The following is a 22,214-nucleotide window of genomic DNA, read 5'->3' as shown; positions in this document are numbered from 1 at the left end:
CTGCCCAGCTTTTCCATGCTCGGTGCCATTGCTCTGGCGGCCCTCTGAGGAGCCCTCAAAAAGGCTGCTCAAAGCAGAAGGCAACTTCTCAGGACGCCTTGACCACCGCAAGCGCTGAGGGACAGTATCCCCAGGCATACGGCGGCCCACTTCCACCGGCTACCCCGGGAAGCTCCCCAGCTACTTCTGTCCCTACCAATTTCCCCCAAAGAATGTGGCTTGGAGAACGGAGAGAAGGCTGAGCACAGGCCCGCGTGGTCGGGAGGTGCAAGAGGACGGGGGACAGTGACACCGCCAGGGACTATGTTCATCGACTGCTAAGGCCTGTTGGCGCTGGCTGACCGTCCTGCAAGGCCTACCTGAATTTTGGTAGCAACCTCGTGACAAAGGTACTGGTGTCCCCACTGTAGAAAAGATAAAGCCAACACTTGGAGAGATTGGGTCATTCCCCAAAGTGATGCAAATAATGTGATGATCCTGGTACTAGAAGCCCATAAGCCCATCTTCTTAGCTAAGTGGCATGGCTGCTTTGTGAGAAAGGAACAGCGCAGAGGTGGCGGGCCGGTGACTGCCTCTCACATCGATCTAGGAGATTACTCGATCCCACCCAGCCGTGAGAACAGGCCGTGGAGAAACTCAAGACAGGGAGCGTTTCCTCCACCCATCACCTCTGCCACCTTCTCCCTCCTCTGAAATGAGGGATGCACCCTGCAGTCTGCAGCTGCAGCTCCTAGTTAAGAGGTTTGGGGTTACCTATCCCAGGAAGGATGAGACAGGTGAACGCTCAGGGAATCTTATGTTCAAAAGACAAGGTTGTTTTTTCCTTAGTGAGTAGAATACAAATACAGATAAGCTCTGACAGGAACGCAGCAAAAGCCACCAGGTGCCCCCACCCAAGGAGTCACAGTGTGACTCCTTGCTCCTCACAGTCTATGAGGTTCCTTCTGGTTTCATTTCTGGGAAACTGAGCTCCCCTCCTTCGTCACTCTGGCCTCCCTAATGAACTTACCACCGCTTCCATCCACCTCAAGTAGAACTATCAGAAACCAAGGAGCCTCCTCTCCTGTCCCACTGAATGTCAGGCTTGAATGAGGACCACTCAGCAAGACCTGTCCTCCCAGCCCAGAGGTGGGCTTCTTGGAGAACTCACCAGGATTGCTAAGGGGCTTTTGAGAAGAATTGCTCAGAGCAGACCTTCTGTCCAGCAGCGCCTGGTGGGGGTGAAAGCCTTTTTAGAGGAGGTCAGGGCTTCTCCACTCATCCCTGAGTGGGATGAGTTCAGGACACAGGCCTGACTTCACGTGATGAACTCATAGCCTCCTGTGTGTGGCACAGACTAAAGGGCCTGTGAATCAGACCAGTGCATCCAGCTAGGTAGCCAGCTACCTGGGCAGACTTAGAGGACAAAGCAGGTTGCGATTCTTGTTCCCAAAAAGGGGCCCTTTATGTGATTCCCCAAACAATCTCAGTCCGAGGGGAATTTTGTAAGCAGTGAAGAGCACTGTGACTCCTAGCTTCTTACAGTCAGTGTATGGGGTCCCTTCAGGTATTATTTCTGGTTATTGCTCCTTTGTAAGATTAGGTCTCCAGAGGCCTGAAGCACTGCTGTGTATTTGGCCACCTATGGGATCCTCACTCAAGCTGGCTCACAGTCTTGGGGGTCATCAAACATCCATTTCCACAAAGGGCACAGACACAGAGGCAGCCCTACTCAGAAACTGTGCCTACTCAGAAGTCATTCCCTCCCCCCACACAGGTGGGCACAGACCCTGTTGGGCTCCAGCGATCTCTCAAGGTCATGCCCCAGTGCTGCTCTCAGGCCGTCTGGCTTCCTGGCTGGTTTCCAAAGAGGCTAGCTGCTGTCTCCCCCAACTCAGCAATCACACAGCTTTGCTCTGCCTCCTCCCCGGGCTGATCAAGAGGCTTATGCTGAAGCAGGAGACATTTTAGGTTAGAACAGCATTTGAGGGAGCTTTGTGAGACCGGTTTGAAGGGCGAAGGGCTTTCCCCTCTCCAGAGCACGGACATGGCCACTGGCTACCCTTCAGGAGACTCTACAAGCATCTTACCTGGAGGAAGGGGGTGGATCGAACTTCCAGGGGAGAAGACGTGTGTCCCTCCCATCTGCCAGGGAGGCCAATGACAAGTAAATAGCATGACGAGAGCCCAATCAGTGTTAGAAGTGAACTTTTTAAACGGCCTGGACCCTTGGAGCAGGAAGCCCCAGGATGCAGCCCAGCCCCTCCTGTTCCCCTCCTCTCCTGCCCCCTCCTGTTCCCCTCCTCCCCCTGCCCTTTGCTGGCACAGCTATGTCCTGGGAGAATCCTAAAGCTGTTCTCCAGCTGGGCCAAGTTGGCAGACACCCCAGCCGAGAAGCAGAGCTGCGGAGGTGATCAAATAGAGGTGGTGTCACGGGAAGGAAGGTCCAGGGCCGCGTGCAGGGCTGGTGGGGGAGTGGAGTGTACAGCTGACCCTTCAACAACCACAGGTTCGAGCTGCGTGGCTCCACTTATACGTGGATTTTTTTCAATAAATGTGCACAGTAAATGTATTTTCTCTCCCTATGATTTTCTTCATACCACTTTCTTTTCTCTAGCTTCCTTTATTGTAAGAATACAGTATCTAATACAAATAACCTACAAAATATGGGTTAATTGACTGTTTATGTTATCAGCCAGGCTCCTGTCCACAGCAGGTTGTTAGCAGTTAGGTTCTGGGGAAGTCAAAGTCGTGTGTGGATTTCTTCCTGCCCAGAGGCCAGTGTCCCTGACGCCGGTGTTGCTGAAGGATCGACGGTGTTTAGCTAAGCAAAACAGGGCTAAATATAGTGGGTCAAGGTGAGTTTTAGAGTTTCTGCAGATAAACACGTAAAATAGCAGATCCATGGTGGGGCCAAAGCTGCGTCCCCAGAGAGCTGAGTCTGCAAGGGCAGAGCAAGAGTTTCCACGGTCAGGTGGGGGTGTCACCACATCTGTCCGCAGTAAGGTGGCCAGCATTCAGGAAACAAATCTAGTATTTCTGCTAACAATATTGCACAAAAAGACCTCGGAGTAAGTCCATGTTAGAAGGAAATGGTTTAGAATTCAGCTCATGCTCACTCTTAACGAAACACTCTCCCCTTCACCCAGCCCCCCAGGCCCCCTGGGTCTCCCCAGGAGGAAAGGAGGAACCTGGCTGTAGAGACTGGACCATAGACACGTCTCCATTCCCACTTGCCTGCACTCCCAATGCTGACAAGTCAGGTAAACGCCCATGTCCCAGAGCAAAATCTCTCTCTCTCTCTCTCACACACACACACACACACACACACACACACACACACACAGCAGCCTCCGTCGTCGATCTGCTGACCACATCTACACAGCAGCCACGGGATGTGTTCTTGTGCCATAGGTGCCCTCGGCAGTCTGAGGAACCTATGAGCCCTCTCATAAAACTGCAAGTGGGTGAAATATAATACATAGAATTACAAAGGAAAATAATTATACTGAAGTTCAGTTTTAAAAGTATTTTAAACACAAATCTGTGGTTTGGTAATATATGGGATTCCTTATTAAGGCTTTAAATAGTATCTGATGATCGATCTCATAACTAATGTTGTAGTGACTATAAATGATATTTTGATATATCTGCAAGAACTGTAAAATTATGAAAAGATCTGTGATTTCTATTGGTAATAAAATAATAGACACTCTTAATATGACTGATTTGTTGCTTACATTCATATTAGAGGAAATTAAACATACAATCGCTTTTTCTGCATACTTAACTCAAAATGAATAAACTGAATTTTATTCAACTTTACAAATATCCTTTACAGTTAGCCTGAGACTAGCATGAGAGAGTTTAACCTGAAGTTAGACCTCACAGTCCAAACAGTTATGCATCTGAAAATAAAGCTGGGAATGAATATGCATTATGAACAGTAACAAAGGCATTCCAACGAGGTTTGACAATAGTGACCTGACCAAACTCAAATTTCTTGGTGATTTTAACAACCAGCTTACAAAATTCTTAAGCTTGTAAGGCTAATACATGCCAGGTCCAGCACCACTGCATATGGCTTCATATTCATGTATACCAAACCGTCAGATTAGCTCTACACACACCCCATCATCACTTATCACACATGTCCCGACCCCCCTCGTAAACGTGCACTTCACTGTTGCACACACCCACAATGCTTGCACCTGTCCACCTTCACCCATGAGTTGTTCATACGGACCCTCCATATATACAACACACATTGCTACGTTATACATATTCACAAACTCACAATTCAGGGATGTCCCCAAACTCATATAACCCAAACATGAAAATACAAACACAACTAAAGCCCAGTTATATTCATTCATACACACACCATTCCCATGTACCCTAAGTCCCTACTTATTTAAAACACACACATGCCAACACCCCATCCCATTCACATAAATACCAAAATTTGCAAACACGTCAATGTAAACATCTATACCATTCAAACACACTCAACACTGATTTAACACAACAGGTGTACTTGTTACACACATATTCAAATGCCCACAATTTTCCTACACCCCCAATAATAAATACACAACTAACCTCCATTTATGCATATGCACATTCACCACATACATTATTCACATGAAATCCTGCATACAAATCCCCCACAAGTCACCCGCACACACCACTCCACATTCTTTGTATTCTTGCACCTGCCCCCCTGCACACCCACACACAAAAACATGGGACAGCACCTGACGCCTCCTTGGTGAAGGCGGCCGTTGGCTCTGAGAGCACTTTAAGAGGTGAGGAGGAGGCCAGGGCTGGCTGGGTGACCTCAGGCTGATAGGTCAGGAAAGGGCAAGCCAGCGACTTGGCCAGAGAGCCCATTGCTTTGCAGAGCACAATCCACCAGTGTCTCCTCCTTTGTTTTTTTATTTCTGATTCACTGAACTTCAGATCCATTAAATCTCTGTCAAAAGAAGCGAAGACACACACTGGGCTGTGTGACCTAGTGGCAGAGAGGACCAGGAAGCTGTTTGTCTGGTGCTACTGAAAGCAAAGCCTGAGTCTAACAAAATTTCCACATCAGTGGAAGGAAGTAGCTCATTGTGTCCCACAGGTTGGAGGTTTGGGTGGGTATGTTACACACTGGGCGTGTTTGCATCTCTTCCAAAGAACTGGGCCCCAGGTCCTGAGAGACACGGAAAGGCGGAGGGGAAGGAGTGTGTGCTGGACTCCACAGGGGAGGAGGTCCTGAGTGGCCTTGGCAGTGGAGGGTGGGGGCAGCCAGGTGAGTCAGTGCAGTCTGGTCCTGACCACATGGGCCCCCACTGGGCGAAGCCCTCATGGCACGAGGGGGAACTCACAGCTCATATGTAAAAACCCTCAAAAGGTTGGTTGCTCAGAACGGGGCTGGAATCAAGGTCTCTGGTTTTTGTCTGGGGTTTTTTCCCGTGAGAGCAGGTACTCAGCAAGTACTCAGCAAATACTTGCCAAACTGAGTTGAGGCACTTGGAGGCCTGATAAAGGAGTTCATCACCCAAGGAGCCCAGAGGGCAGAGCAATCCTGACCAGAGCCTGACTCAGCTCCTCATGGGCACAAGGCAGCGGGGGTTGGCCCTCCGAGTCCTGGCCCATCCAGCCAGGGCACCTGCAAAAGCTCTAGTTTCATCTAGTTCCCTTCCTTCAGCAGGAAGACCTACCTGTCAGACCAGGAGCCTCTTCAGGATGCATTGGGTAGAAGAAGGGTTTGGCTTTGAGGACTGGCTGAGTGAGTGACCTGGGGCGATCCTAAACCTCTCTGAGTCCCCAGCACCTCAACTGAAAACATAAGTATTTGCTCCACATGACCTTTAAGGCTTCTCCTAGCTCTAAGATCCTGAGACACATCACTGAGCAAGGCAATGCAGCTATAACATCTTTACCTGTTAAATGGGAATGTTGAACAGTGCCCATGCCTTATTGTGAAGACGAGTAATACAATATAAGTAAAGTGTCAGCACAGTGTAAGCCTCGAAAACAGCTATTATTATGTCTTCCAAACTGGTTCAGGCACCTGGAGGGGGTGACAATGAGAGAGATATATGCAGCCCTCATGTTGCTTACGTTCTGAAATAAACAGTTTCCACCACTCTCGGGGCTACACGAAAATCAGTTGACTTTTGAGTAATTTTGTCGAAGGCATCATGAGTGGAATATGAGGCCCAAAGCTAACTGCGCAGCCAAGAGGAGCCGTTCCGTGGCTCGGGAAACAGACTCTGCGTTCAGAGGAGGCGGGGCCGGAGTAACGGGGAAGCCTCCCCAGGGCAGGAGCCTGAAGAAGCTCAGGGTGCCTAAGAACTAGACACACCGAGAGGAGAGCGCTGTCGCCTGGGCAAACTGTGCCCAGGGCAGGTGGGGAGGTCCCGAAGCAGAAGACGCAAGCCCAGGCCTGCGCTCCTCAGTTATTCAACTGCTTACACTCGGACCTTCACCCAAGGGCCTGCTTTTTGACAAGCGCTGCTACTAAACGCGGGGATGGTAACATAGGAATGGCGTGTCCCTGCCCTCAGGGGACCTGCTCTGGTAGAAAAGTCGACTCCTGAACCAGTGCCTTCGGAGGTGGACAGGTGTGACAGGCAAGGAGCCAGGCTCTCCAGCTTGTCGGGGGATGTGGGCAGGAGGTTTGCTCAGGGAGCAGCGATAACTAACCTTTATTCGATGTCTTCTCTGCGTCCTAAGCCACCTGCTGTCACCACACTTCATGTGCGTGCCTGCTCCATGTGGTGGGCGCTATTATGATCATCACCTTACAGAGGGGGAAATGTTGAAGCAGGAATGGGGACAATTGATTCCCACTGCTGGGAAGGCCAAGGGCAGAGGGCACAGTGGGGCCGAGGCTCCAGCGGCGCCTTCGAGGTTGTCTGGTCCCTTGCCCACTGTCCCTTGTGCTTCTGGGCTGCCCCGCCTGGGCCTTCACTACAGGAACCGGCACCCTGGCCCTGGCCAGTGCCATCAGTGCGTCTGCCTAACCTGCGGCGGGGGCTTGCTCAGTGACACGGAGCCTGGTGAATGCCCATTTGCTCAGCACATAATGGGGATTAGAATTCACTAGCGCACTACAAATTAAAGTATTAATAACGGCTGCAGAGTTTAAATGGGAGCCAGGGAAGGGACCGGGCAAGGGGCCACCCCTCAGTCCCCCACTTCGCTGCATTGTTCCGCCAGGCAATCCCGCGTCTTTAATATGCAGTGACAGCCACTGACATGACCCCCGACAATACACAGGGCCTCCTAGTTAAGTATTAATCTGCTGAAAGAATGACCTTCATCCACTAAAGAAGGGATGTTTTTAAAAACCTGCCAGCAGAGGAAGGCTCATTTGCTAGCTCATTTAGCATATTAAAAGGGTATTATTGCTACAAACAAGAAATCTAAATGAGGCCTGGGCAGGAGCTTGGATAACTCCTGCTGAAAGGTGCAGGGTAATGAGGAACAGGAGGCTGCGTCCTGTGTTCACCAACACGGCAGGACCTGGCTGCCCCACGACAAGCTCTGAGCCCCAGCTGGGACCTGCGCTGTCAGGAGGGAACAGAGCATGGCCAGCCGCTGGGGTGTTGCCACCCTCACCCCGACAGGTGGGGGCTGCGGGAGCTGTGTTTGAGGCAACTTCAGAGCCAGGGAGCCAGCGAGGCACCTCAGGTGAGTCCCTGGAGAGAGCCCTGCCTTCCTCTGCATCTCTCAGGGCCCCTTTGACTTGTTTATTTGAAGCCGCTCCAGGCCCTGCTGGTGGGCCTGCCGACAGAGCCTTTCCTGAGGGCCAGGCAGCTCCCAGGGGGACCTCCTGCTAGTCCCAGGAGGAAGAGGCAGGCAGAGAGGGAGAGAGGATGGAGATGACGCCCCATTTGAGATGTCAGGGGGCGATGATTGAGACACTGGGTGTCTCCTCTTTTAGCCTGTGTCAGCCTGTCTGGGGAAGATGGAGCCTTGGTGAAGCCATGAGCAGAGGGAGAGAGAAACATATAATTAAGGAAAGAAACAAAAAGATAGAAACATAAACTCAACAACATCTGGGGGAAGGGGGCTCTGCCGTGTTTCTGGCACCACTTCAGGTGACATGGGGACTGACCGCTGACCAAGACACAAACCCAGCCCAGGGACTTACCATGTGTGGAAGGAGGTGGGGACAACTCACAGGAAATAATAGGCATAAAAAAAGGTTTAAGAATTCATAATATTTAGGATATAAAGAAGTATTGATAACAGGAAATAGTGGCAAAATTACAGATTAATTGATACAGATTGAATTGAATTAATGTAACTACAGAATTAAGTGGGGAGAGGAATCATCCTAAGAGCTGATAGTGCTGACATGCTCATGTTCATTCCTGGCCTGTGTTCTCTTTGAGGACAGGACTTTGCTTGTCCCAGTGTCCCCATCACCCACTATAGTTCCTGACACTCACTAGATGCCGTGGCGGAGACAACACTATTCAGTTCCCCGCACGGCTTCCTCTTCCATTTCTCAGGCTCCCTCAGAGCTAAATTGGAAGCACAGGACCAGGTGGGCAAATAGGAACATGAGTAGAAGTGAGGCGCTGCTTCTGGTTGGAGACACAGAAGAGACAGTTTTCCCCACCACCTCTCCTTTTCCTGCCACAGCAACTGTGGCCAGGGTGTGGTGAGAGGGGGCATAACACAAGGGAAGGAGCCTGGGTCCCTGAGTTACTGTGTGGAAGACGACCCACCAGCCTACAGCAGATTCCTCGGATGTTTGGTCCATCGCATCACTGAGCTGTAAGGGCTCGCTCTTGAGGCATGGGAGTTCATGCTTAATTGATGCTTAATAAATATTTGTTCAGTTAATAACTGAATATTCTTTAATCCTCACAATAATTTTAAGGGAGATATAGCTATTTCTGTTTGACAGATAAGAAGAGAGCCAGAGTTAAGAAGTGATAGAGGCAGAAGTTGAATTTATGTCTACAAGTCCCACGCTCTCTTTCCTATACCCAACTGCCTTTCGAAAATAGAGTCCAGTGTATATTTTATGTGAAATTTACTGAGCGCTGCCTCTGTGTAAGAGAGGTTAGCAACTTTCAAATGAGAGGGCCCCTGGTCATCAGGGCTGTGAGGGCCGGGTTGGCATTTTGGATGCAGTGAAGCCTTCTGAATTCAAGCATTGCAGTGAAGAGCCCTGGCCAAGTGTTTCCCTCCCTGGGGTGGCAGGACGGGGAGGGGGGTGATTGTCCCAGCATTTTCCAGCTTGAGAAGGAGGGACCTTCCCATAAGCAGGGGATCAAGGCCAGTCTCCTCAGAGAGGCCGACTCAATGCTGACTTTTGTATCTCATCTTCTAAACAGCTTTGTCAACTACACAACAGTTTCCGCCCTCGAGCCTGGCCTACCTGAACCTAGTGGACGGGAAAATAGGAGGTAAATACTAACAAGTCAACTAGCACTGAATCCCCTCCTTGACCCTGCCATGCCTCAGAGAAGCCCGCGGTAGTGTGAGGAGCGGAAGGACCTCCACCCAAGCCAGGGGCAAGGTGCTCAGTACATGGGGGGAGGGTGGAAGGGAGGGAGGTGTCCGCAGAACTAGAAAATAAGTTTAGCCTCTCAGAGGAAAACTAGTATGACTCAACCACAATGACAAGATCAGTTATCTGTCGAGAAGTCCAGGGGCAGGACTGGGGTGTCCTCTGTCCCCACTCACTATCCCCCTCCCCGGTCCCCTGCGGGTCTGAATACTCAGTTTAGCCAGCAGGAAAAGCATTTACCAAGTAAAGACTATGTGCAGATGCTGGGGACACAGCTGTGAGAAGAAGGGCCAGTACGGCTCACCCAGGTTGAGTGTCAGGTGAAGCACCCTGTAACTGTGGGAAAGAGCTCTCTGTCCCCTGGGCTGCCACAAAACTACAGGGCGCCTTGGTGAGATGCAGTGTTGCTCAGTGGCTCCCCTAGTGGCCAAATTCCTCTCACTAAAAGGCCTTTCTCTTCTCCACTCTCCATACTTCCCGTTGGGATCTGTGTTTCCCAGGGAACTGTACTCTCTGAAAGCCAAATTCATACAGCCCTAGACACTAGAGCTGAACAAATCCAGAGGGATTGTTGTCACCCAAATCATCCACCTTAAAGAGGAAGGAACTGAGGTGCAGAAAGGGAGACATGAACTGACTGAGCTCACTCTGTGGGCTTTCCTGAGATAACCCACATGACTCGTGTGTGTTTGTTAACATTTAAGCTGGAAAAAGTATTAAAGCTGCTTAGTCAATGAATCTATAGATGAACTGGTAAGGTGGAGGTGGGGAGAAAAGGTAATTGTCTGCTTAGTATATGCTATGCTCATGCCCTCCTTATGACTCGTGTCCATCCTTCATTCTACTCCCTTGCCTTAACTCCAGGTCCTCTCTGACTGTCATTTCTGAAGCAATTTGAATGTGAAGACCACAGGGAAATTGGAGCCTTGGAGAGTTCCCTTGGCTGAGAAATTAGTCAATCTAATTACCCTCTCATGCTGTATTTATCTCAATGGAGAGGGCTGCCAATGGTCTGTCAATGACAGACAAGGTGAGTGTGAAATAGCTGCAAATGGTTGGGGTCTTAATTGTGTGAGCTGCCTTAAGGGACATGGCATTCTTCCTTGGAGCTGTAAGACTGGGTCATCTCCACCCTGACATCCTTGGCTATTCCCCTTGCTATTCTGCATCCCCATGGCAGGCAGATGCTGGGATGACAGCTCATTCACTGCTCTTCCCTGGGGGTTCCAGCCCAGTTCAGTTGTCACCTTCCTGATGCTTTCCCTGACCTCCCTCCTCAGAGCTCATGCTCTCAAATGTGCTGTGTGCACCTCTCTCACTGTGCTCACTACATGGCATTGCCACTCTGTCCCTCTACTCTCTTCCCACCAGCTAAGAACTTCTTCTGAAAAAGCCTATGCCATCCTGCTTTGTCTGTCCCTGGCACCAACACTGGGCCAATGCACTGCAGCTACTTAATAAATGTGTTGAGCTCTGGCCAGTGTGGCTCAGTCAGTTGGAGCATCACCCCATACACCTAAAGGTGGCAGGTTCAGTTCCTGATCAGGGCATATCCCTGGTTCAATCAATGTTTCTCTCTCTCTCTCTCATCAATAAAATAAATAAATAAATACGTTGAAATCAAAGTAAAATTGAAGTTAATTTCCAATTTCTAAATTCTTACCTTTGTTCTGATATTTCACCTAGCTCTGCCTCATAAAACTAGACTAGGTGCTCCTGGATAGCCTGGCCTCTCCAGCTGTTGTGCCTAAGACTTCACATGCAATGTCACAGCCCTGAGGGTCAAGCTTATGATCTCATCTTCATTTCAAGAAACTGAGGCTCAGAGGAGTTAAGTAATTGGTCTAAGTTTTCACAGCTGGTCGGTGCAGAGGTAGATTGGAGCACTGGTCTGTCTGACTCTACAGCCCATGCTCCCCATAGGTAACGTCCTAACTTTGCTGACCCAGCATGTCCTGCTTACAAACACCCACAGTTTGGGATTGTTAATGATGTTTGTGGCTTCTGTGAAAATACTCACTCCTTAATTTTCTGGGATGCTATAAAGTCACATGCAACCGAGATTGGATGTAACGACTTCATTTCCCAGTGACATCTGCCTCTGCATATGGTCCCTGCTCTGCTTTAAAAGCCCCTCTCCCACCTGGGCCAGAGCAGCACTGCTCCAGCTGCCCCTGGCTGCTCTGCAGGATTTCGCTTGAACATATTTTTTAGATTCTGGACCTGAGTTCCTTACGTACTTCAGTGGTTTTTACATAGTAATGACCAACAAAGACAGGAGCTGTCCGCAATAAACACCCAGGACACAAATCCCCTGTCATAATCTCCAGAGATCAAAGAGCAAATCTTACTTTATGGCTCTAGAAGATCCCAGGCTTGATCTGCTACTCATATATTCCCATATAATTCCGTGGTACAGTGATCTATCTACTTCTGGCTGACCACTTTATTCATTTATTTACACTTTCACTCTTTAAAAAAATAGAATTAAGACTCATGTTAAGTTTGAGGTCATCTAGACACTATCTCTGCTCACACTTTCTTCAGGCACCAGGCAGCCTGACCCCTTCCCAATGGCATCTCAAAAGTCAATGCACGCATGCACACACATCATCTGAGGACAGAAGTAGAGCAAAAGGAACAGGAGCAAGAACAGGAAGGAGACACTGGGTATCGCTACAGGTCGAGGAAATCCCAAAGTAGAGGCTAGAATGGTGGTAGAAACTGTGGGAATGAGAGAAAGGATCCTTGGAGAAGTACAGAAAGAATAGAAGGCTGCAGCTGCAGGGATTGCCAGGTCAAGAAGTTTGCCTGGTGAGTTTTCGGTTTCCTGTGTTGAGAACTCCATCCTGTGCACATGAAAGAAGGTGCCCTTGAGAATACTCCAGTTCATGATGGAGGTGCAAGGGAAATATGGGTCCAAGAGGGACAAAGACAATATCAGCCCATTTGGAAAGGAGTGCCAAGAGATGTTAAATATGGAGTGTAGACAGTCAAGGAAAAATAAGAAGCTCAGGAAGAATCTGGGGACTGAAATAACTCTATTGCAAATATCTACATTTTTCTAACAGACAGGACTGTTCCAGATGCCAAAAAAGAAGCAGTCTGCAGAGGTGATGGATTTTCCCCCGGATATGGGAATCTGTGTCACGATTAACCTCTTGATGAAAGAGTTCTCTCAATTAAGTTTTAGTTGACAGGTGGTAAAACCTGGACAACTGGCAAGACTTGACTGACAACTGGAGAAGAGGAAGCCATTAATTCTTTCTCTTCTTGCTTTCCATTTTCTCTTCCCACCTCCTTCTTGTCAAATACCCTTAGCCTCTGAATACACATTTCCACGTCCCTTCCAGAACACTTTCCCTGACCTCTTCTCTCCCGGGCTTCAATTTTCATTTAGGTTGAGCACTTCTCCTCTGGACTATCATAGCACAATGTGCATATTTTTTTCTTTTTTATTGAGGTGACATTGGTTAATATAATTACATAGGTTTAAATTCTATAATACATCATCTGTATATTGTATTGTGTGTTCACCACCCCAAGTCAAGTCTCCTCCCATCCCCCCTTTACCCTCTTCTAACTTCCCCACCCCCTTTCCCTCTGGTAATCACCATACTGTTGTCTGTGTCCATAAGTTTTTTCTTTGTTTAATCCCTTCACCTTTTTCACCTGGCCCCCCAACACCCCTCTTCTGACAGCTGTGAGTCTGTTCTCTGTATCTATGAGTCTGTTTTTATTTTGTTTGTTAGTTTATTTTGTTCATTAGATTCCACATATAAGTGAGATCATATGGTCCTTGTCTTTCTCTGACTGGCTTATTTCACTCAGCATAATGCTCTCCAGGTACATCCGTGCTGTGGTAAAAGGTAAGAGTTCTTTCTTTTTTTAAGGCTGAGTAGCATTCCACAGCTTTTGTATCCACTCATCTACTGATGGGCACTTTGGCTGTTTCCAGATCTTGGTTATTGTAAATAATGCTGCAACGAACATAGGGGTGCATATATTCTTTTGAATTTGTGTTTTGGGTTTCTTTGGATATATTCCCAGAAGTGGAATTGCTGGGTCATAAGGCAGTTCCATTTTTAATTTTTGAGGTAGCTCCATTAATGCTCTTCACAGTGGCTGCACAAATCTGCATTCCCACCACCAGTGGATGGGCATTGTCTTTTTTCCACATCCTCGCCAACAGGTTGTTAATTGACTTACTGATGACAACCATTCTGACAGGTGTGAGATGACATCTCATTTTGGTTTTAATTTGCATTTCTCTGACCATTAGTGACATTGAGCATCTTTTCATATGTCTCTTGGCCATCTGTATGTCCTCTTTGCAGAAGTGTCTATTCAGGTCCTCTGTCTATTTTTTAAATGGATTGTTTGCCATCCTGGTGTTGAGTTTTTTAAGTTCTTTATAAATTTTGGACATTAGGCCCTTAATGAGAACTACAACAGCATGAAAAAGGACATAGAAACCATAAAAAGAACCAGTTAGAAATAAGGAATACAGTATCTGAAATGAAGAATACACTGGAAGGAGTAAACAGTAGGTCAGATGAAGCAGAGGATCAAATTAGCAATTCGGAAAACAAAATAGCAGGAAACACTCAATCAGAGCATCAGAAAGAAAAAAGAATTTTAAAAAACGAGGATAGTCTAAGGGATCTTTGGGACAACATAAAGCGTAACAAAACCTGCATCATAAGGGTACCAGAAGTAGAAAAGAGAGAGCAAGGGATGGAGAACCTATTTGAAGAAATAATGACTGAAAACTTTCCTAGCCTGTGAAAGAAAAAGACACACAAATTCAGGAAGCACAGAGAGTCCCAAACAAGATGAACCCAAAGAGGCCCACACCAAGACACATCATAATTAAAATGGCAAACGTTAAAGACAAAGAGAGAATCTTAAAAGCCACAGAGAAAGACAGTTAATTGCATACAAAGGAGCTCCCATAAGACTGTCAACTGATTTCTCAACAGAAAAATTTCGATTCAGAAGGGATTGGCATGAAATATTCAAAGCGATGAAAATCAAGGACCTACAACCAAGACTACTTTGCTCAGCAAGGGTATCATTTAAAATAAAGAGCTTCTCTGACAAGAAAAAGCTAACAGAGTTTTTTATCCCCATACCAGTATTACAAGAAATATTAAAGGTGTCCCAGGAGGAGAAGAAGAACCAGAGGAACATTGTTAAAAGACTATGGCAATAAATAAGTACCTATCAACAATCACTTTAAATGTAGATGGATTAAAAGATACAGAATAGCTGAATGGATAAGAAAATAAGACCTACATATATGCTATCTACAAAAGACCCACCTCAGGATGAAAGGTACACATAGACTAAAAGTAAAGGGATAGAAAAAGACATTTTATGCAAATGGAAAGGAAAAAGAAAAGCTGGGAAAACAATACTTATATCTGACAAAATAGACTTTGAAACAAAGGAGGACACCACATAGTGACAAAGGGAGCAATCCAACAAGAGGATAGAACCCTTGTAAACATATTTGCCACACTGTGCATATTTTAAAAATAGCACTTAGTACATTACATCATAACCCCTCTGTCTCTCGACCAGATTGCAAGTTCCTTAAGGGGAAGAACTTGGTTTTATTCACATACTTTGCCTTAGTTTCTAGCATAGTGCATGTGATATCATACAGGCCAAATAAGTATTTGAGTGAATTGATGAATGGATGAATGTCTACGAATGAACTACGAATCTAGTCCAATAGTACACCATTTTTTGTGTTCTAATGTAAAGGTTTAGGGACAGCACAGGCATATTTTAAGAAATTAAGTGACTCAAAGTAACAAAAAAAAAACCAGCAAAAAACCTCTAAACCAGTTATAAAAAAACTATTTGCAGTCACCACTATAGTATAAACATGTCCTATTATGTCTATACAAGTGTTCAAAGCCATTGCCTGGCTCACTGTTTGAGTAGAATTGTTTGCTGTTAAGACTGCTCTCTCTGGAGGCACAGGGGCCTCACACACTCCAGTAATCACGTGGTCCTTGGCGCCAGCCTGACTTCACACTGCACCTCACGCCTGGACCTGTTAGTCACGGAAAGTAATTACTCTCTGCGCTGTGTAACAAGCCTGTGCCGCTCACCGTCACATCTGCAGGTGTCACATTAGTTTTGGAAGAGACACCCATAAAGCTCCCTGAGGGAAGGAGCTCTGTGGGGGGAGCAGGCAGGACTTTCCCAAAATTCAGGATGATGTCTTTTTGGGGCAAGAAAGGCCGTGACACTCTTGCTTGAGTTCATTCAATTAACAAAAGGATAGACACATATAGAACCCTTGCAAATAACCTTTCTAGTTTGTAGCTAAAATAAAAGGATATGATAGGCTCTACTGTGTACATTTTCTACTAAAACTCTTCTCAGAAGCTTGCCGTACGCTCTCAGGGTTGGGAATGCCTTTTGCTTGGAAATGGCAGCTGCAGAGAGATGGGCAGTGTGAGGCCCAGGGAGAGGAAGGCATGAGCTAGAGATTTCGATCTGGCCCCACCTTAAGAAAGAAGGATATGTGGGTTTTTAAGGGTTCCAGCCAGGCCGCCCAAGACAGGAGCACAAAAGAGCATTAAGGGCAGAATGAATAAGACAAAGCCACGGGCTTTTCCACCTGGATCATGATGTCAGGCTGCAGGGAAAGCTCGTGGCGAACGCCCCGTCTGGGGTCTCGTGGGCAGCATCATGAAACCCAGCATCTGGGAACAGCCTACAGACGACTTCACTTCCAGATACTCGCAGGGAGCAGGGGAGGTGGAACAGGGGAGCACGTCATGTTCACATAAACAGCTGTTAAGATGGTAGATTCCAGGCACCATTGCACAGCTTCCAGGGAACCTCTGAGGACAGGGGCTGGGAATCTGCATTTAACTATCTCCCAGGAAATTCTCATGACACTGAAATTTGAAATCCAGTGGTTTAGTACTTAAGAGGACAACTTTGGGTAGAAGAGGCCGGGGTTCCAATAAAGGCTTTACACCCATTGACTGTGTGACCCTGGGAAGTTGCTTAAACCGTCACGCTTCAGTTTCCCCTCCGTAAAAGAGGAGTGATAGTAAGAGCAATGTTCAGGGCTATTGAGCAGCTTAAGGGCAATACCGAATGTACAGTGCTTAGCATAGTGCCTGCCACTTGGTAATAAGTGGTAGCTATTATTACATAATAATTATCATAGTCTTTTTCAGGAAACAAAATGAACTCACATGAAATAATTGCAGGCCTGGCTGGGTGTGGCTCAGGGCTTGAACAGCAACCTAAGATCCAGGAGATCGTGGTTCAATTCCCGGTCAGGGCACATGCTAGTGTTACAGGCTTGATCCGCAGTCAGGGATGTGCCGGAGGTAGCTGCTCAATGATGACTCTCTCATCACTGATGTTTCTCTCTCTCCCTCTCTTTTCCTCTCTCTGAAATCAATAAAGATATATTTAAAAGAAAGAAATGAAAGAAAGAAAGAAAGAAAGAAAGAAAGAAAGAAAGAAAGAAAGAAAGAAAGAAAGAAAGAAAGAAGGAAGGAAGGAAGGAAGGAAGGAAGGAAGGAAGGAAGGAAGGAAGGAAGGAAGGAAGGAAGGAAGGAAGGAAGGAAGGAAGAAAGAAAGAAAGAAAGAAAGAAAGAAAGAAAGAAAGAAAGAAAGAAAGAAAGAAAGAAAGAAAGAAAGAAATTCCAGACAGCTAGCATCCAGGTGGCCTGATATGCTCAGAGACATTGTGAAGGAAAATATTTTCCTTTGAAATGTGCCCCACTTATTTTCATGAAGAAGACACACTACATCTTTTTCTGTTTCTCCAGTTGGAGTAGATCGATTGTTGCTGTAACTTTCACGCAGTGTTTCTAAGGACAGAATCTACGATTAGGGGCCTGCGAGTGCTGCTTCAGAACCCCGCTGGCTGGAACTGAGTATCTGAGCCCTCGCTTCCTAGCTTGGAGATGATAGCACCCACCTCACAGCGCTGTCATGAGGATTAAATTACAAAGACCATGAAAAGCGCTTAGTGCTCTACCTGGGACATAGTAAGTGCTTGTGAAAAGGTAACTGCTTTTAAAGGTACAGGGCTTTCAAAGTAAACCAGCCATCCCCAGGGGTACATGCACTCATACATTCACTCAGCAAATGATGTTTGAACTCTAACAATGTGTCCAAGGCTGTTCTTGGTTCTGGGAGCAATGCAGAGAAAGACTATTCCTTTCCTTCTAGGATGTTAGTTATGGTGATGCTTAAAACAGGAAATGTCATGAGATTATTTATTGTATGGTAAATATTAAATGAATAACGTACAGAAACATACAGTGGTTTAGGGGGAGCCAAACCAAAGAAGGTTACAAGAAGCAGGGGTAGATGGACCTGAAGAAGAGGGCGTAGTCCTGAAAGGGGGAGCCCAACCAGAGCCAGGCCGAGGGGGCCATATGCAATCCTGCTTATATGTAAAGGGCATAAACCTAGACGGTAGACTCACACGGTTACCCGCGGGAGCCCCTGCACGCTGGCCCAAAGGCTGGCTCCCTGCCACCGGAGAAGGGGTGCAGTGGTCAGGGCGCCGGCAGGCCGCAGGTGCTCTCAGCAGAGCAAGAAGACTGCTCCCCGGTGGCAGTTCAGGTGTGGAGAAGCGCTGCACACACACCTTTTTCCATGTCAGCCTGTGCTTTCCTTTACTTGTTTTTCAGGGAGGGGAAGGAGAGAGGGAGCGGCGGGCAGAGCCTAGTCACAGCGCACCTGCCACGGAGATCCTGCACCTGCCACCCCGTCTCCCCAGGCCCTTCCAACACAAAGCCACGACCTTGAACTTGGTCACCACTATGCATTAAAGATGCTAACTTAGGAAGGATCAGGCGCCCAGGAGAATGGAGGACCGGGAGAGAAAGAAAGGGAAAGAAGAGGAAATGGTGAGAAGCCAAAGAGAAGTCAGAAGAGAGCGGTGGGCAGACGTGCCACCTACTGCGCTTTGCTGCAGCTTCAGACGGGACGGTGGTTTTAGGTACTGGGGTCTGTCCTCCCACCATCCGGGTTCTGCGCTTTTCTCCTCACCTTTTACACCTGAAAACGCTGCCTGAGGCCATCTGGAAAGACACTCACAAATGCCCATTTTTTAAAATCCATGAAGTGAGTAACTTATTCATTTGTAAGTATTTACTGAGTACCTCCTATATTCCAGGCACTGCACAGATGCAGGGAACAGAAACGTGAACACAGGGAGACAGCGTCTGTAGCCTTGTTCTAGGAAACCCACTGGGTACTTTTGAATGGAACGCTGTAGTTTAAATGTGCTAAGCGTTCCAGAAAGTGCAAAGTAATTTTAAGACATTCTATCTTCTCAGAAAGCCTACAGTCTGCTTGAGGATATAATAAAAATGTACCTGAATTAATCATCCCCTCGAAATAACGCCAGTCCTCAGTGGTTTTCTTTCCTCTGCACTTTTATGTCCGTCTGTCCACACGTGGCAGGCCCAGCATGCACTACCTCGTACTTACCCTGCCCGTGTGCATATTTGTTTCGTCCTACAAAAGGCCTGTATCCATTAGTTTATGCTGTTTAGCAGACTACTGCACAACTCTTTAGCTTCAAATAGCAACCTTTTATTTAGTTCATGACTCGGTGGGTGCAATTTTGGTTGGGCTCAACCGCCCGGTCCTTCTGGCCTTGGCGGGGTTTACTCACATTTCCACTGTTGGGTGCTGACGTGCTGAGGCAGCTCTGCTTCTGGGGCAGGTGGGTGTGGTTGACCAGGACATGCGAGGTGACCGGGGAGCGCGGTCTCTCCAACCTTCTGCAGGTTGGTCTGAATCCTTCACATGGCAACTTGGCAGAGTTCCTATAGAACTAGTGGAAATGTGCGAAGTTTCCTGAGGCCGAGGCTCGGAACCGGCCTATTGCCTGCCACTTCTGCTGCATTCTGCTAGCCAGAGCAAGCTACAGGACCAGCCCAGATCAAGGGGTAGAAAAATCTCTACTTTTTGAAGGAAAAGCTGCAAAGATGCATTGCAAGGGTGCGAGTACAAGAAGGGGTGCACTCGAGCGATCTTACTATCCATCTACCACTTGGTCTGTTAAGCTTCTCAAGAGAGATGCTATTCACACATTTTATATGCTTAGAGCTGGGACTAGCTGGCCCTTGCTGACGGTATAGGAGCAAAAAGCCAGTCTAGGGAACTGGGGACAGCCCCCAAAAGAAGAACATCTAAGGTTGAGATTTGAAGGATAAATAGAGGTTAGCTGAGTAGAGAGCATTCTGGTCAGAGGAAACTCTATGTGCAGACTCTGAAGTCGGAAGGATTCTGGGGGTTCCAGGAAGAGAAATACTGAGTAAGATGGGAGAGCGGCTGGGCCGGGTGAGCAGAGGAGAGGGTGCTGCAGGGCTGGCGAGCATCATAAGTGAGAGCCTTGTAAACCTTGATAAGGAATTTGGGCAATGGGGAGTCACTGAAGAGTGCTAAGCAAGGGAGAGAAATGATGTGGTTGTGTTTCTAAGAGATCGCTTTGACTGTAGGATGGAGAATGGATTAAGGGAGACGAATGTGGAAGTGAGAATAATAACATCCTAGTTTAAATTTGCAAATACCTCTGGCAAGATTAAAGGGTTGTCAGCTACTCACACGTTAAGGGTGTGATGCAGGACTGAGGTCCCCTCCCCCCACTCTGAGCCATAGGGGCCAAGATCTGTTCAGCAAGAGAGGCAGGAGGCTTTGCAGGGAGCACACTCAGCGTTCTGCAACTGTGGCCCTGCCCATACCTTGGGCAGGAAGAATAGAAGGTCATCGATCAACTCTCGTTACCTTCCTATTAGCACAACTAATCATTCGCCTTTAAGCAAGACATTCTGTTTTGATTAAAGTAATAACCACGAATGAGTATAAAGAAAGTCATTTCCAGCACATTCAGATCGAACAGGGTTTTATTTCCCGTCAGGAATGAGGTTAACCCAACTCTTACCTCTGCCGACATCTAGCAGTTGCTGTCGTTTACTGACCACCTACTAGGTGCAGGCAATTTACACAGTTTATCTTGTGTGGAGCTTACCACAGCCTCCTTGGGTGGATGCAGTCAACCACCCCCCCTTACAGGTGAGACTGGGAGGAAGCACGGCACCTGCCCAAGGTGACTGACGCAGGGGAGGGCAGAGCCGGAGCTGGAAGCAGCCCTTTGATGCCAGCGTCTAAGGAGAGCACTCACTCCCTAGGCCATGCGGCGGGCCAAGCACGGGTAAGTCCTCGGTTTGCCTTATCTTGTTTTGTCTTCCCAGCGACCCTTAAGATAAGTGCGACTACCACCCCCCACAGATGAGGCCAGTGAGGTTCAGAGAGGCCGCAGGCTCGGGCCCCCACAGGCAGATCTAACCTCCGAGGCTGCGCTTTAAGCCACACTCCCTGTAGCTCAGGTTCTCCATTCACACCACACTCATGAAAACGCTGACTTTTTCTCAAGTAAACATCCCCTGATTTTCCCTAGGCCCATGCAAACAAAGCCCTGAATCATGGATACAGTGCGTCCCCCACATTTCTTCCTTGTCCGCCTCATCGGTATCACCTCCTGGATGGCAGGCCTGTGTCCTGGACCCCTCTCCCCCTCCAGCACCCAGCAGCGCTGGTCCAGGCCCAGAGCTGTGCCCCGTCTGCGCTTCCTCACACACGTGGAAACGCTAGCAAGCTGAGTTCTCTGAGAGACTCCGACTAACAAGATGCCAGGCAGGCAGCCTGCCCCTCCAGCTGCATCTGCACCGGATGGATCAATGCCACTCTCAGAGCAATGACCAGCCAGCCCACACCTGCCTCCCCAGCGCAGAGGCGCCCGGGGGAGCGGGGCCGCACGTGGATGCAGTTCTGCCACGTCGTCAGTCACCAGCATGAGAGCCGGGCTGGGCTCCTCGGGCAACGACATCGGAGGAATAATGAGCTGCTCTGGGGGAGGCGGGAGCTTTCTGATCAGGAGACATATGGGGCTGTCACAGTGACAGATGGACCCAAAGGCCGTTCCCCACTACACTGCCCCAGTGACCTAGACTGTCACCCCCAGGTCTGTCTGTCCCCTGACGCTGATTTGGGATGGCAGGGTGGCCAGAGGAAGGCGCAGAGACCCTGCAAATGGTAGAGCAGCAAAAGGCCACATGTTCTTGCGGGAGGTTATTGGAGTGTTAGCTGTACGCTCACATCAAATCCCGGGACCCACTTTATTTATCTGTGTCATGGGAGAGTTAGCTTGACTTTCACCTCTAAAAATGCAGTGTCTGTCATCTGTAAAATGTGGATAGAGAAAGCACCCATTATTGTGTGCGTGCTGGAGAGAATCCTGGACTTGAAAAAAGACTTGGGTTAAAACCGAGGTCTTCCTTTACTTGCTGTGTAACTTTGGTTAAGTTACTTGACATCTCTGAGCCTCAGTTTGCTCATTTTTAAAGTCAGCAGAACAAATGCATTTCTCACAAGATCCTGCGAGCTTTAAATGAGCCAGCGTGCATGGGAAGCGCTTAGCACAGTACCTGGCACGAGCAGGAGCTCGCGGGCACTGCTGGCTCGGCGGTGAGCGCTGAGTGCTGCGGGTGAACGGGGCGTGTTTAAGCTGGAAGGCTCGGGTTCACTCTCAGCGTCTGGCATTAGCCTGGGTAGCGTATGAGCATCAGTGCTGGCATCAGTAGGAGCAGGAGCAGGAGTGTTGGGGCAGAGAGGCAGGTATGCTCTGCCGAGGATGCCCTTGCCT

Source organism: Miniopterus schreibersii, assembly GCF_964146895.1.
Source record: "Miniopterus schreibersii genome assembly, chromosome: 12".
Taxonomy (NCBI): Eukaryota; Metazoa; Chordata; class Mammalia; order Chiroptera; family Miniopteridae; genus Miniopterus; species Miniopterus schreibersii.
The sequence above is the reverse complement of the archived record's forward strand: the minus strand, read 5'-3'. Positions refer to the sequence as shown.